This window comes from Lactuca virosa, chromosome 6 (genome assembly GCF_052849685.1).
Source record: "Lactuca virosa cultivar CGN04683 chromosome 6, Lactuca_virosa_CGN04683_v6, whole genome shotgun sequence".
NCBI lineage: Eukaryota > Viridiplantae > Streptophyta > Magnoliopsida > Asterales > Asteraceae > Lactuca > Lactuca virosa.
The window spans coordinates 204,690,187-204,701,962 of NC_136431.1; positions in this window are offsets into that span (position 1 = coordinate 204,690,187).

The following is an 11,776-nucleotide window of genomic DNA, read 5'->3' on the forward strand; positions in this document are numbered from 1 at the left end:
ATTTTCTTTTTCAGACGATTCGAAAATTACAAAAATATTTTCTTATTTATGTTTTATCATTTTCAGAAAATCATAAACATATATATATATATATATATATATATATATATATATATATATATATATTATTTTTTCTTGTCTCAAGTACACATTCTTGTTATCTCAATTCAGAACGATGGGGCAGGTATATAATTCCGAATCTATGCACTAGTTAAGAGTCCCTAGAAGCATGTTGCTGCATGTTGACCTAAGCGTCTTCGACTCTATGTTTGAAGCCTTAATGAAATTTTCATTCCAATTGTTTCTTCCCAATCAGGCTATTTATTCACATAAGTCATCGACCTACCTTACTCTTTTCATATTGAGTTAAGAGTTGACTGCTTAGTCTTTCTTTTATAGCAGAGGTACACCTTCTTTGGAGCCAACCTACATATTCTCCATCAACTTCACTTTCATCATTGTAACCCTTGAGACTCTCAGCATTACCACTAAGTTTTATGGTTACACAACATCTATGTTGATGATCTTGAAATCATTATTACCACGATTTTGAGTGAGACCCAAAATCCAAAACCAACTTCTGAATTGACGGTGAACAATAAAATGGTCAATATATTTTCACCAATGAATTGATGAATAAAAACCTTTATCGTTTGTACCTTTTACACGTTTGAAATCTCAATTTTTATTTTTGAGCGATCTTAATGAAATGTTCTCGACCCAAGACATTTCTTCCCAATAGATCCAGTTTTTTTTATTTTTCTTGAAATTTCCATAATATCTAGTCACTTATATTATACTCCAACCATACTTGTTCTTATGGCTACACTGGTCAGACAAGTACTTCTTCCAGACTTTCGGACTTATATTGAGTTTCGGAATTTGGTTGAAGCCTAATCCACCCATGAAGATTACTTAAAAGAAGCCTCTCACTATTTCTTAACAAATAGATGATCGTAATTCAACGGGATGCCACACAAGCACTTCCGAATCTCTCTTGATTCAGAAGGAAGAGATCGTCGCCTGGGATCCATCTGATTTCATGTCAATTTTATTTTGACATCACAGAATCCCACAAATTTACTTGTTTGTACTTCTTTATCTTTGGCGCACTCTTGCACAAAAATCTTTATGATTTTTCAAAAGTCTGATTTTGATTCCGAATGGTTACTTTCATTCAGAAAACAGGTGATGGTGACTTGACTAATAATTACGAATGGATGAAAGCTGGAACGCCGGTTGCTTGGAGATAAAGCTCAAATCAGGCAGGTCTTTTCAAATTCCTGACATCACGCATGCCAGTTACAACGCCGTCTGACATCTACAGTTGTCACGTCTATCAAGGCTACTTTATCGGGATATGGAAACATCCAAGCGTGATTTTCTATCACCTATCATGACGTATAAAAGGGGTTTTCGACGGCTTATTTTCTCTCACAGCTCACAAAGAATTCAAAATCTCTCAAAGCAAAAACCCTTTTCTCTTACTATTGTTCATCATCGTTCTCATTGCAAAAATGGCCGGTTCATCTGACACTGCATCGTTTGCTTATCAATCCACCTCCGTTATGATGTTGAATGTCAAGACACACCAAAATCTTACCCTCGATCTTGATTCTTCTGGATACACTAAAGCAATACGGCCGATGATTGAGTGCTTGCGTTTCTCGCCACTGGCTCAAGCTTTGACCATGGCAGAAGCTATTCCCTTGGTTCATCTTTCCAAGGAATATTCCTCTGCCAACTACAATCAAGCTGATGGGGTTATCAGATTCGAGGTTGCTTCACACAAGACTTTGATCTCCAAAGCTCGTTTCTGCAGATGATTAGGGTTTACTGCTACAGAAGGGCTTGTCGACCCAGAATCGATTTCTTCAACTGACCTCATCAACATGTTCTACCAGATGGGATATATTGGGGATATCTCGTTGCTGTCAAAGTTCTGGAAAACCAATCTACCCCTAATATGGAATAGGATGTTACTCTCTTGTTCAAAAGTTTATCTGAGAGGGTTGTTGGGTCTGATAGTGCAAGTAAGTTATTTTGCACTTTAATATATGGTCTCTATACTGTAGTGAACTTGGATTATGGGGCTATTCTCTGGGCACAAGTTATTCAAAGCACAGTCTCAACTACTCGACATTCCGAGATTTCTTGTGCTCGATTCTGATCCGTTATCGTCAAACGAGCCCTAAATAACTTCCAGATTCCCTTGAATGATGACTCGGTCATGGATGCAATTCCACTACAAACATCGTCCTTCACTGTTTCTGATGCAAGCAAATTCAGCTTTTTCGGTTTTATTCCTGAAGCGATGTTGTTGAATGTTCCGACTGACAATGTGATAGTGAATGAGTATTGAAAGCTTCATGTATCTGGTGTTCGACCCATGTCTGAAGAACTAAGGAAAGCTATTGAAGAAGGAACAAAGGCTAAAAGGGGAGGAAAGAGAAAACTAAAGGTTGCTCCTTCGGAAGTTGTGCCAAAACCAAAGAACATCAAGAAGCAAGCTCGTAAACCGAGATCACCTTCTCTGATTGCTCAGGAGGCTTCGGAATCAAGGACTCGTTCGGATGTCCAGAAGATTGATCCAGTTCATAATGAAGTTGAGGATACAACTGCTACTTCAGATCCAAGGGTCTCGGAAGCCACTCTAACCGAACCACTTCAGAAGGTATCATCTCCGATAACAACTTCTGTTCCTTTAACATATGACTTCTTCCAGGTGCTTACTCCACCATCTTCTCCTGTTACCACAACCATTCCAATCACCTTCATTCCTCCATTACCACCGAAGACTTCTGTGGGTGTTTCTCTTCCACATATTTATGTTTCTTTATCTACTCCATTTCACCGATTCTACTACTACAACAACTACAATCTCCATGAGTACACTTGAAGTTACTGTCAACGTATCTGATACGGGGGCAGGTGTTACTTTCAGTTTTGGAGTCATCTATTGCCTCTTCTAACTATGCGTTTCTGCTAAAGTATCATCGAGCAACGATTGAGATGCTCACAAAAGTCAATGCAAAAGTCCTTGAAGACTCAACCAAGGCGATCCAGGCATCATAGAAAACCATTACTGCAACGACCGAAAAAGTTGAAAAACTACATGCTGACGTCACCAAGTTTATGGCTGATTCCCAAAGCTCCGCCGATCAGAACACTGAAACCGCAAACAAAGTAACGAGTCTCGGCATATATTTACAAATCGAAAGAGAATCCCTTTCTCGAGTTCGTGGTGAACTCAAGGTTGACAACTCCGAAATAAATGCTTCCATTGTTTTGAAGATAGAGAAGCTTCAACAGGATCTTGCTGCTGAGAACGCAATCATGGAAAAATTGGCTGCAAAGACTGAAAAATCCAAGGTTCTTTCCCTCAAGCTCAATTACGCGAATAATGATCTGGAGACTGAGAAAGCAGTCATCAAAAGCTGGATGTCGAAAATTAATCAGTATATGCATCGTATAGTGGAAACTCGGGATTCTATTCTTACTGTTTCGGTTCGCCAACACCTCTCTGAAAAGCTCAAGCCGGTCTTTGCGATGTTAAACCGCCTTGAAGGTGTTTCGGAAGGTGATGCTCTTCTGAAAAAAGGGGGAGAAAAAGTTAAAGAAAAAGAAGAACCTAATCCCCAGGATAAGAAGTCCACTGATGAACATCATGAGGAAAAACCGAAAATAGATCCGAAGTTTAATGAAGCTTCGGGATCTAAAGGGAAAGAGAAGATAATTGACGATGATGAAGAAGAAGAAGTTCTTACGGAAGTAGAAAACTTGTGAGAAAAAAATGAGACAATGAGCTTGATGATATTCTGATACTTCGCAAAGAATTAGAGGCAAAGGAAGCAGAAGCTAGAGTTGCGAAAGTTACTCTTGCAACACAGATGTCACTGTTTCCTCCTTGGTCCTTAGAAAGAATTCAGAAGGAAGCGATCGACGATCCGAGCATTCACTGGTTTGAGCCTTCGGTATCTTTTGAACTATTCAATACCGCTGACTCTCAGCTCGACTTCCCACTCACTCTGAAAGCCTTCCTATTCTGATGTTTTAACCATATTGAGAAAGCACCACTTACAGACTACTATGTTAACAATATGTTTTTCTCTTTTTATCTCAAGCATGGACAGCCTCAGTTCAAGATATGGAGCCTAAAGAAGATGGTTGCTATGAAAGTTTATGCTCCTTTTCCAACTGAACACTTCACAAACATCAAATTTAAGGGTTTTCGAGGAGCAATTCGCATTGAAGAAGACTTCACACTTGCTGATCTACCATGTATGAATCTGAATGACTGGATTTCCTTGTTTCTGATTTTGTCGAAAGATGAAGTGAAGTATGAGCCAATCGTTTCTCATCTGAAAATAATGTTGAATTGCTTCATTCATGAAGTTGCAAAACTGGATGTGGAAATCGCTTCAGTGTTGAAGAAAATGCCAGTTGTGAAACCTGAAGAGGAATCGATGGACTTTCAAAAGAGGAGGTTGGGTAAGATTAAGAAAGCAGATTGGAGCATGGTGTATCAAAGAAAAGATGGTGATAAAGTTTTGAAAAGTTTGTTCTTTTTATTAGACAAACATTTATACTCCACTGCTTCACTAAACAACATCATGGGCTTAACTGTAGAATGCAAAGCAAACAATGATGTGGATTTGAAATGCTTCAATGACATGATCAAGTGGTATCTTGTGATCAGAAATGCCCTTCTGAATTTGATGACTAAGCTGTTCAGGGTTCAGAAGATACAACAATGAAGAATCTCCTTTCTTTATTTGACACAAAGGGGAAGACTGTTGGGTTATGTAGGGTTTCTAAGTACTCCATGGATGATGGCAATGGGCCCCCTTGATGAAGTGTAGGTTAAAAGCCCAAGACTTGTCTTTTCCCTATAAATAGTCATGTATTATTCATAATTAGGGTTAAGAGTGAGGCAAATGTAGCCGCCACGTTGTGAGGTTTCTTGTAGAGTTAGATTCTTATTCCTTAAAGTGTAACATGTTCCTCATAATTGAATCAATCGGTGTGATCATTCGACATATCTTCATATTTGTGTTTGTTCTTTTTTTTTCGCATCTTATTCATCAAATCTCAATTAGGGTTTTATTCCTAACAAGTGGTATCAGAGCGGGTTTTTGAAGATCTATTGATTTTTGAAGTATCGGTTCTTGATTTGATGATTTTATGCACAAGTTATTAAAGATTATTGGTGTTTTGGCGTCTTGGAATCAAAATTTTATTCAAGTTACTGTTCATGGAGATTTATGATGTTCATCTACTATTCATCTGGGTAATTTATTCTGATTCATATACTGTTTGTATTCTCTGATTGGATCTAGTTAGTTGTTCAATTCATAAACAATATATTACATCGACAGATCTATTCCATCGATTTAGCCCAATGATTTTTAACTTATATTCATCTGATGTCGTATTTGTCACGAGCCCATCATCACTGTATTGTTCATTTGTCTCATACTATAAGCCCATGGATCTCTTTCACTGTTCATTGATTTGCTCTTACATCGCCATATGAAATCACAAAGTTCTGATCTGCAAGCGTTCATCCCTTGTTCGTTCAATCTTATGTCGATTATGTGTTCCTGTAATTTAATCGATCCAAAATTATGTTTGGGTTTTTCACAGTTTCGATTACAAGCTATTTCAATCGAGTTAATTCTCTTGATGATAGAGTTTGTGTTATAGCGTATTCCTTGTTTTCATTCATTTTGTAATCAATCTTTGATCAATCTTGGTGTTTCTTGTACGAGTATGTGGTTAAATAATCTACTTGTTTCAATCATTTTGTTTAGGAACCATTTTTTGTGAATCCTTGATCGTATGTGCTCTGACGATTTCTTTAAAGCGATTGGGTGTTTGGCAATTTCGACTACTAGTGATGAGTAGATAAATATCGGATGAACATAACTGGGTTGTGGTTTTATTGGACAAAATTGTGATGTTTTATCTCACTGTGAATTGGAAGAGTGATGTTGGGAATGATTGAAATCGGAAATTGATCTTAATCGACTTGATTTGAGCAGATGTTCTTGGCAGTCAGTGGAAAAAGTCAAAATTGAATTTGTGAATCCATTGGTACGAACTGTTTCACATGCGAATGGTTGGGGCTTGACAACCTGCGAATGAAATCGAGACTCAATTGGGATGAACAATGGGCTAAAACGAAAAGTCAAAATTGACTGAGAATCGGGGTGAACTACGAACGAAAGAACTTACCTGCGAATCTTTAACATGCGAATGTTTGTTGACCGTGATTCTCAGCGAATCAGTGCTTGGAGTCGGATTCGGAGCGAGAGGTCACGGTTTCGTGGTTGCCTTGGTCGCAGCGAACCTGTTAACTAGGTTTCGCACCGAGTCTGTAACCATTTAGCTTGGATTCGCAACTCATAGATGGACCTTGTGCTCGGAACGAACCTGGATTCGTGTTTGTATCAGTGTGCTCGGAACGAACTTGGATTCGTATGTTTGTGTTTGGAACGAAAGTAAGTGGGAGTTGTTTAATTCGTGATACGATAACAAGCTTCATCAGATATTAATTTGGGGAAGATGACTCAATGATTCACTATTGGTCCCTGCTACTTCAGCGAATTGACACTTTTGGTCCCTGTTGTTTTCATAGCTTGGCTATTATGGACCAATTCCAAAAATTGTTACAATTAAAACGGAAATTGATGCAGAGTTACATTTTCAGTCCCATAATTTCATAAAAGTGACAGTTTCAACCCTTTTTTCGAAAAGTTTGCAAATTTGAGGGCTGGTGAACAGTTTTGGATTTTTTAATGCACATATTTTTTCGTGAACAGAAAATTAAGGATTCCATCAAGTCTTGGCAGTTCGGAAAGTCGTTTTTCACAATAAAGTCAAACTTTTTCGACTTTCTCGGATTTTATACTTCATTGTGTATATCATTTTGTCGCGGGGGGGGGGGGGGCAAAGTAATTTTTTATCCATTCAAGATCATTCTCATGACCATTTGAAGGCTTTATAATCACGTTTTTTTATTATAAACGGGGGAGAATTTGGTATGGCCATTCGAAATTGGATTTGTTACTTTTCAAATTTGAAGATGTTTGATAAAGCTTGTGGTAGAATTATGAAGTTAGCTTTTACAGTAGCAGTTCTTCATCGAGCTCTTCTAAGGACTTGTTATATCTTCGACTTCTAGGATTTTCTCGATCAAGTGGCATTACGAATGTTAAAATTTGGGTTGTTACATGATAATTTTTGGTGGCTTATATCATTAGCTTATTTGAAGATCATTGTGACTTGGAGGGGGAGCTCTTCAAAGACAAGAAGTGATTTGGTTTCTTTGTTCTGAAATGGGTTTTTATGGCGGGTTTGACTTTATTGAAGATCTTTGGGATTACATCAGAAAATGATGTTTAAAAACATTACTTTAGTTCTTGGTTTTTATATATATCCTAAGAACCCGTGGTTGAAGACTATTGAAGAATCAAGATTCGTGGATTGCTTCAAATATTCCTCGTTGCAAGATCTTTTCTTATTTGCTAGATGCTTGTTTTGGAAGTTAAAGCATTTTCATCCATTCCATACTTTGAGGGGGGGATTGTAGGGTTTCAAAGTACTCCATGGATGATGGTAATGGGCCCCCTTGATGAAGTGTAGGTTAAAAGCCCAAGACTTGTCTTTTCCCTATAAATAGTCATGTATTATTCATAATTAGGGTTAAGAGTGAGGGAAAATGTAGCCGCCACGTTGTGAGGTTTCTTGTAGAGTTAGATTCTTATTCCTTACAGTGTAATATGTTCCTCATAATTGAATAAATCGAGTGATCATTCGACATATCTTTATTTGTGTTTGTTCTTATTTTCCGCATCTTATTCATCAAATCTCAATTAGGGTTTTATTCCTAACAGGTTATTAATGTGTTGAGTCAAATGTTTTATTTATGAATAGTCTCGTTTACAACGAGTTGGGCATGTCCATCCGTGATTATGGTTTGCTAGGGTTAGACTATTTAATGTGCATGCATGTATCATTAGGGTTTAACGATTTTATCGCCCTACCTAGCTCTTGCATAGAAGTTCATGTTGAACTCTTCTAGAGCTTTGTTAATCTAAGCATTTGACACCTTTTCGATCTTCGTTCTTGTCTTTTATATTCTCGTTATTGTTTATAGAATCAAACGATCTTGTTTATTGTTTCTATAGTGTTGGGTTGGAATAAACCCCAAGGCGGGGCCCATTGGTATGACTAGTATGTGTTATTTTGGGAAAACTCACTAAGCGTTAGCTTACAGTTTGTATTATGATTTCAGGTACTTCCGGTACTAATAGAGATGAGGAGCACCAGATTTTTCATCCCCAGCAATGTGAGACTCCTAAAAAAATGTGGGTTAAAAACCATAGACTTAACTCTCTTATATAAAATGTTAGAATGGTGAAGGTTTTATCTCAAAGGCGATGTAGGATGGTCTTAAAAGGCTGGCAAAATTAAAGCCTAAATGATATCTTAGAGAGATGAACCGATACCACCACCTCTTGGTTTGAAATCAAATAACATAATCACTCATCCAACATGCTTCTAATGCTTGAATATAATATGAATTAAATATAATATTTTTTCACAGGTACATGCGATAATATCAATTAATATATTCATAAAAATGATATTATCATCACTACTACTCTTCATACTTAAATGTTAAAAAATATCATAAAGATTATTTGTTCTTGTAAATATCACTAAATATATGCTTAAAAATATACAATCATCCTCTGCTAAGATAGATATTTATATTTATAGAAATTTTAACTGTCACGAGTTCTTCGTTCTTACAAATATCAACACTTAATATATATATATATATATATATATATATATATATATATATATATATATATATATATATATATATATATATATATATATATATATATATATATATATATATATGCGGTGCGGTTCGGTTCGGTTTGGTTTTTTGCGGTTTTTGCAAGACTAGAAACCGCACCACACCGAACATTTTCGGTTTTTGAAAAACTAAAAACCGAACCGTCGGTTTTTATTTCGGTTTCGGTTTGTGCGGGTTTCTTGGTTTTTCGGTTTGCGGTTCGGTTTTTGCTCACCCCTATTATTTTCCCTAAGTGCATTGAGCATAATTTTGTTCTTTAAGTCGATGACCTTTCCTTCATTGTAGTCGAATAAAACTTTGTAACCAGCATCACATAGTTGACTGATAGAAATGAGTTTGTTTTGAAGGCCCTTGACAAAGAACACATCCTTCAGCTCGATTGAACTGCACTTTATTTTACCAACTCCCTTGACTGCTCCTTCACTATTATTCCCAAAAACTACAATAGGACCATCTTTCTCCATAAAATCTGTCAAGAGGAACTTAAGACCAGTCATGTGTCAAGAGCATCCAATGTCTAGGGAACCACGTATGCTCTAGATCCTGACGAGTAGAAGAGACATTCCAACTTTTCATCTTTGACTCTTTGACAGCTTGAAAAGTATCAATGTCATGCCAGTTGATACTGCCATCAGGGGCATCATTGATAAGAGCCATAAGACCTTTAATATTTATTCCTTCATCTTCAGAATTATCTTCTTCGTTGACCCATTACTCAGATTCCTCCTGCTTTGCAATAAAGGCTTTTGGTAGAGAGATGTTCTCCTTCTTCATGTGCGCTAGCAGCTTCTTGTACATGACTTCATAATTTTCTTGGCTTTGTGAATCTTTCTTTTCTTTACAGTCCCTGGTAAAATGGTCAGAGCTTCCACAGTTAAAAACAGTTACCTATATTTCTTTTCTCTAAGTTAAGCTTTCTTGTTGAACTGCCTCCCTTGGACTGAGCTCTTTGGACTCCATTTGATCTCCTTTCTTCATAGCATTTAACAATGAGTGCAACACTAGCAACTAATTCATCAGTGATTTCATCATTACTTGCTTCACCCTGATCAGAATCATCAGAATCGTTGATAAGATTGATTGCTTATTCTTAGGAGACCAGGGCTACCACCTTTCCTTGTTGGAGTCCTTCATGATGTCTTTGCGTAGAGCTTTAGTTTCTTCGTAGTTTCACATATTTCCAAATAGGGAGTTGAGATCCATGAGGTTTATATTCTCACTGTTTTTAAGAACATCAATGTGATGTTCCCAACTTTTCCTAAGAGAATCCAAGAACTTTAAAACCAACTGAAATGAATGCTTGAAAACCCCCAACCTGTGCATATCATTCACCAAACAATTAAGCATGTTAAAGGTTTGAGTAAAAGATTCACCTTGTTGAGCAACGAAATGCTCATATCTCTGATTGAGATTGTTGATGGTTGTTGCTTGAACTTCCACAGTGCCTTCATAAGCCACCGTCGGCGTCTCCATCATCTCTTGAGTAGACTCATAGTTCTGAACCAAATGATACACATAATACGAAAGAGAGTTTCCTATGGTTTCCCTTGCTTTCACATCAAGACTGATAAGTCTCCTATCATCATCATCATCATCATAACAAGTCTTTGGCTTTTGTTTCAAGGGACCAACAGGAGCATTGCCAACCATAGGTTGATACATAGGAACTTGTGGACATTTTCCTATGATGTTAAGCATATAAAAATCCATGGTTTCAAGAATAATCATAGCCTTTGATTTCCACATTGCAATGTTGTGTTCATCAAAAGCAGGGATATTGTTTAAGGTAGATGACTTGGGATAATGAGAGGAAGGCATGATAACTTGAATGTAGTGTAAACCCGCTCTGATACCAATTGAAGTTTTGTATCAATCACATACACTCAAGTATGAATAATAAAGAACAAACAAACAAAGCAAGGATTAAAGAGAAAACATAAGAATACAAATGATCACAAAGATACTTTCAGTAAGAAAGAGGGTTCTCATAAAGAGAACAAGGTCACAAAGACAGCACCAAGCTCTATTAGGGTGTGACCCTAATAATACATTATATACGATTACAATAACGAAGATCCCACTATTTTGGAGATGTAACTAATATATTTAAGGGTCTGATCCTAATCACTAAGATTATGGATAAGACATCTATTCTATATATACAACATATAACTTCCTAATATACAAATGATCACCTAGATCATTGAGTTCACGATGACGTTGATTATTGATGATGTATTGAATCAAGTAATGAACATAGAATCAGAGTTACGAGAATTAAGAACACCGAGAGTAAATAATATCTGGTTTCAGCTCAATTATGCTTCAAGTTTATAAAGAGATGATAGAAAAAGACAGACACCCCAAAAACTCTTATCTAACTCTAAGTAACTCCCCTATTTATAGGAGAACAATAAAGCATACAAAAAATACTAAGGCAAGCATTCGGCTTCGACAAAAAGGTGCCTTAGTAAATACATAATGAAACTAACGAAAGAAACTATTACACAGACTTCGACATATTACAATATAATTTTGACCTTACAATCTCCCCCTTTGTAATAATGTCGAACTTCTCAATTGGTGAGAATCTGTGCAGCAAAATGCATCATTCTACTAATCTCTGTATACCAGCTCATAACCTTCTTTAGCTCTGCTTTATCACCATCATTATTCTTTTTGCAGTTATTCATATGAACAATGAAGTTCGTATATTGAGCTGTAATATATCTTTCTACTTCATTTGCTTGAAATAGAAATCTTTTAGCTTTCCCATTCTTATCTTTTCCAGCAAAGACCAATCCCAAAGGATTTAAACAAATCTCCCCATCAGCATATTTCTTCAGTTCAGCTTGAGACTTTGACACTTCCATAGCCACT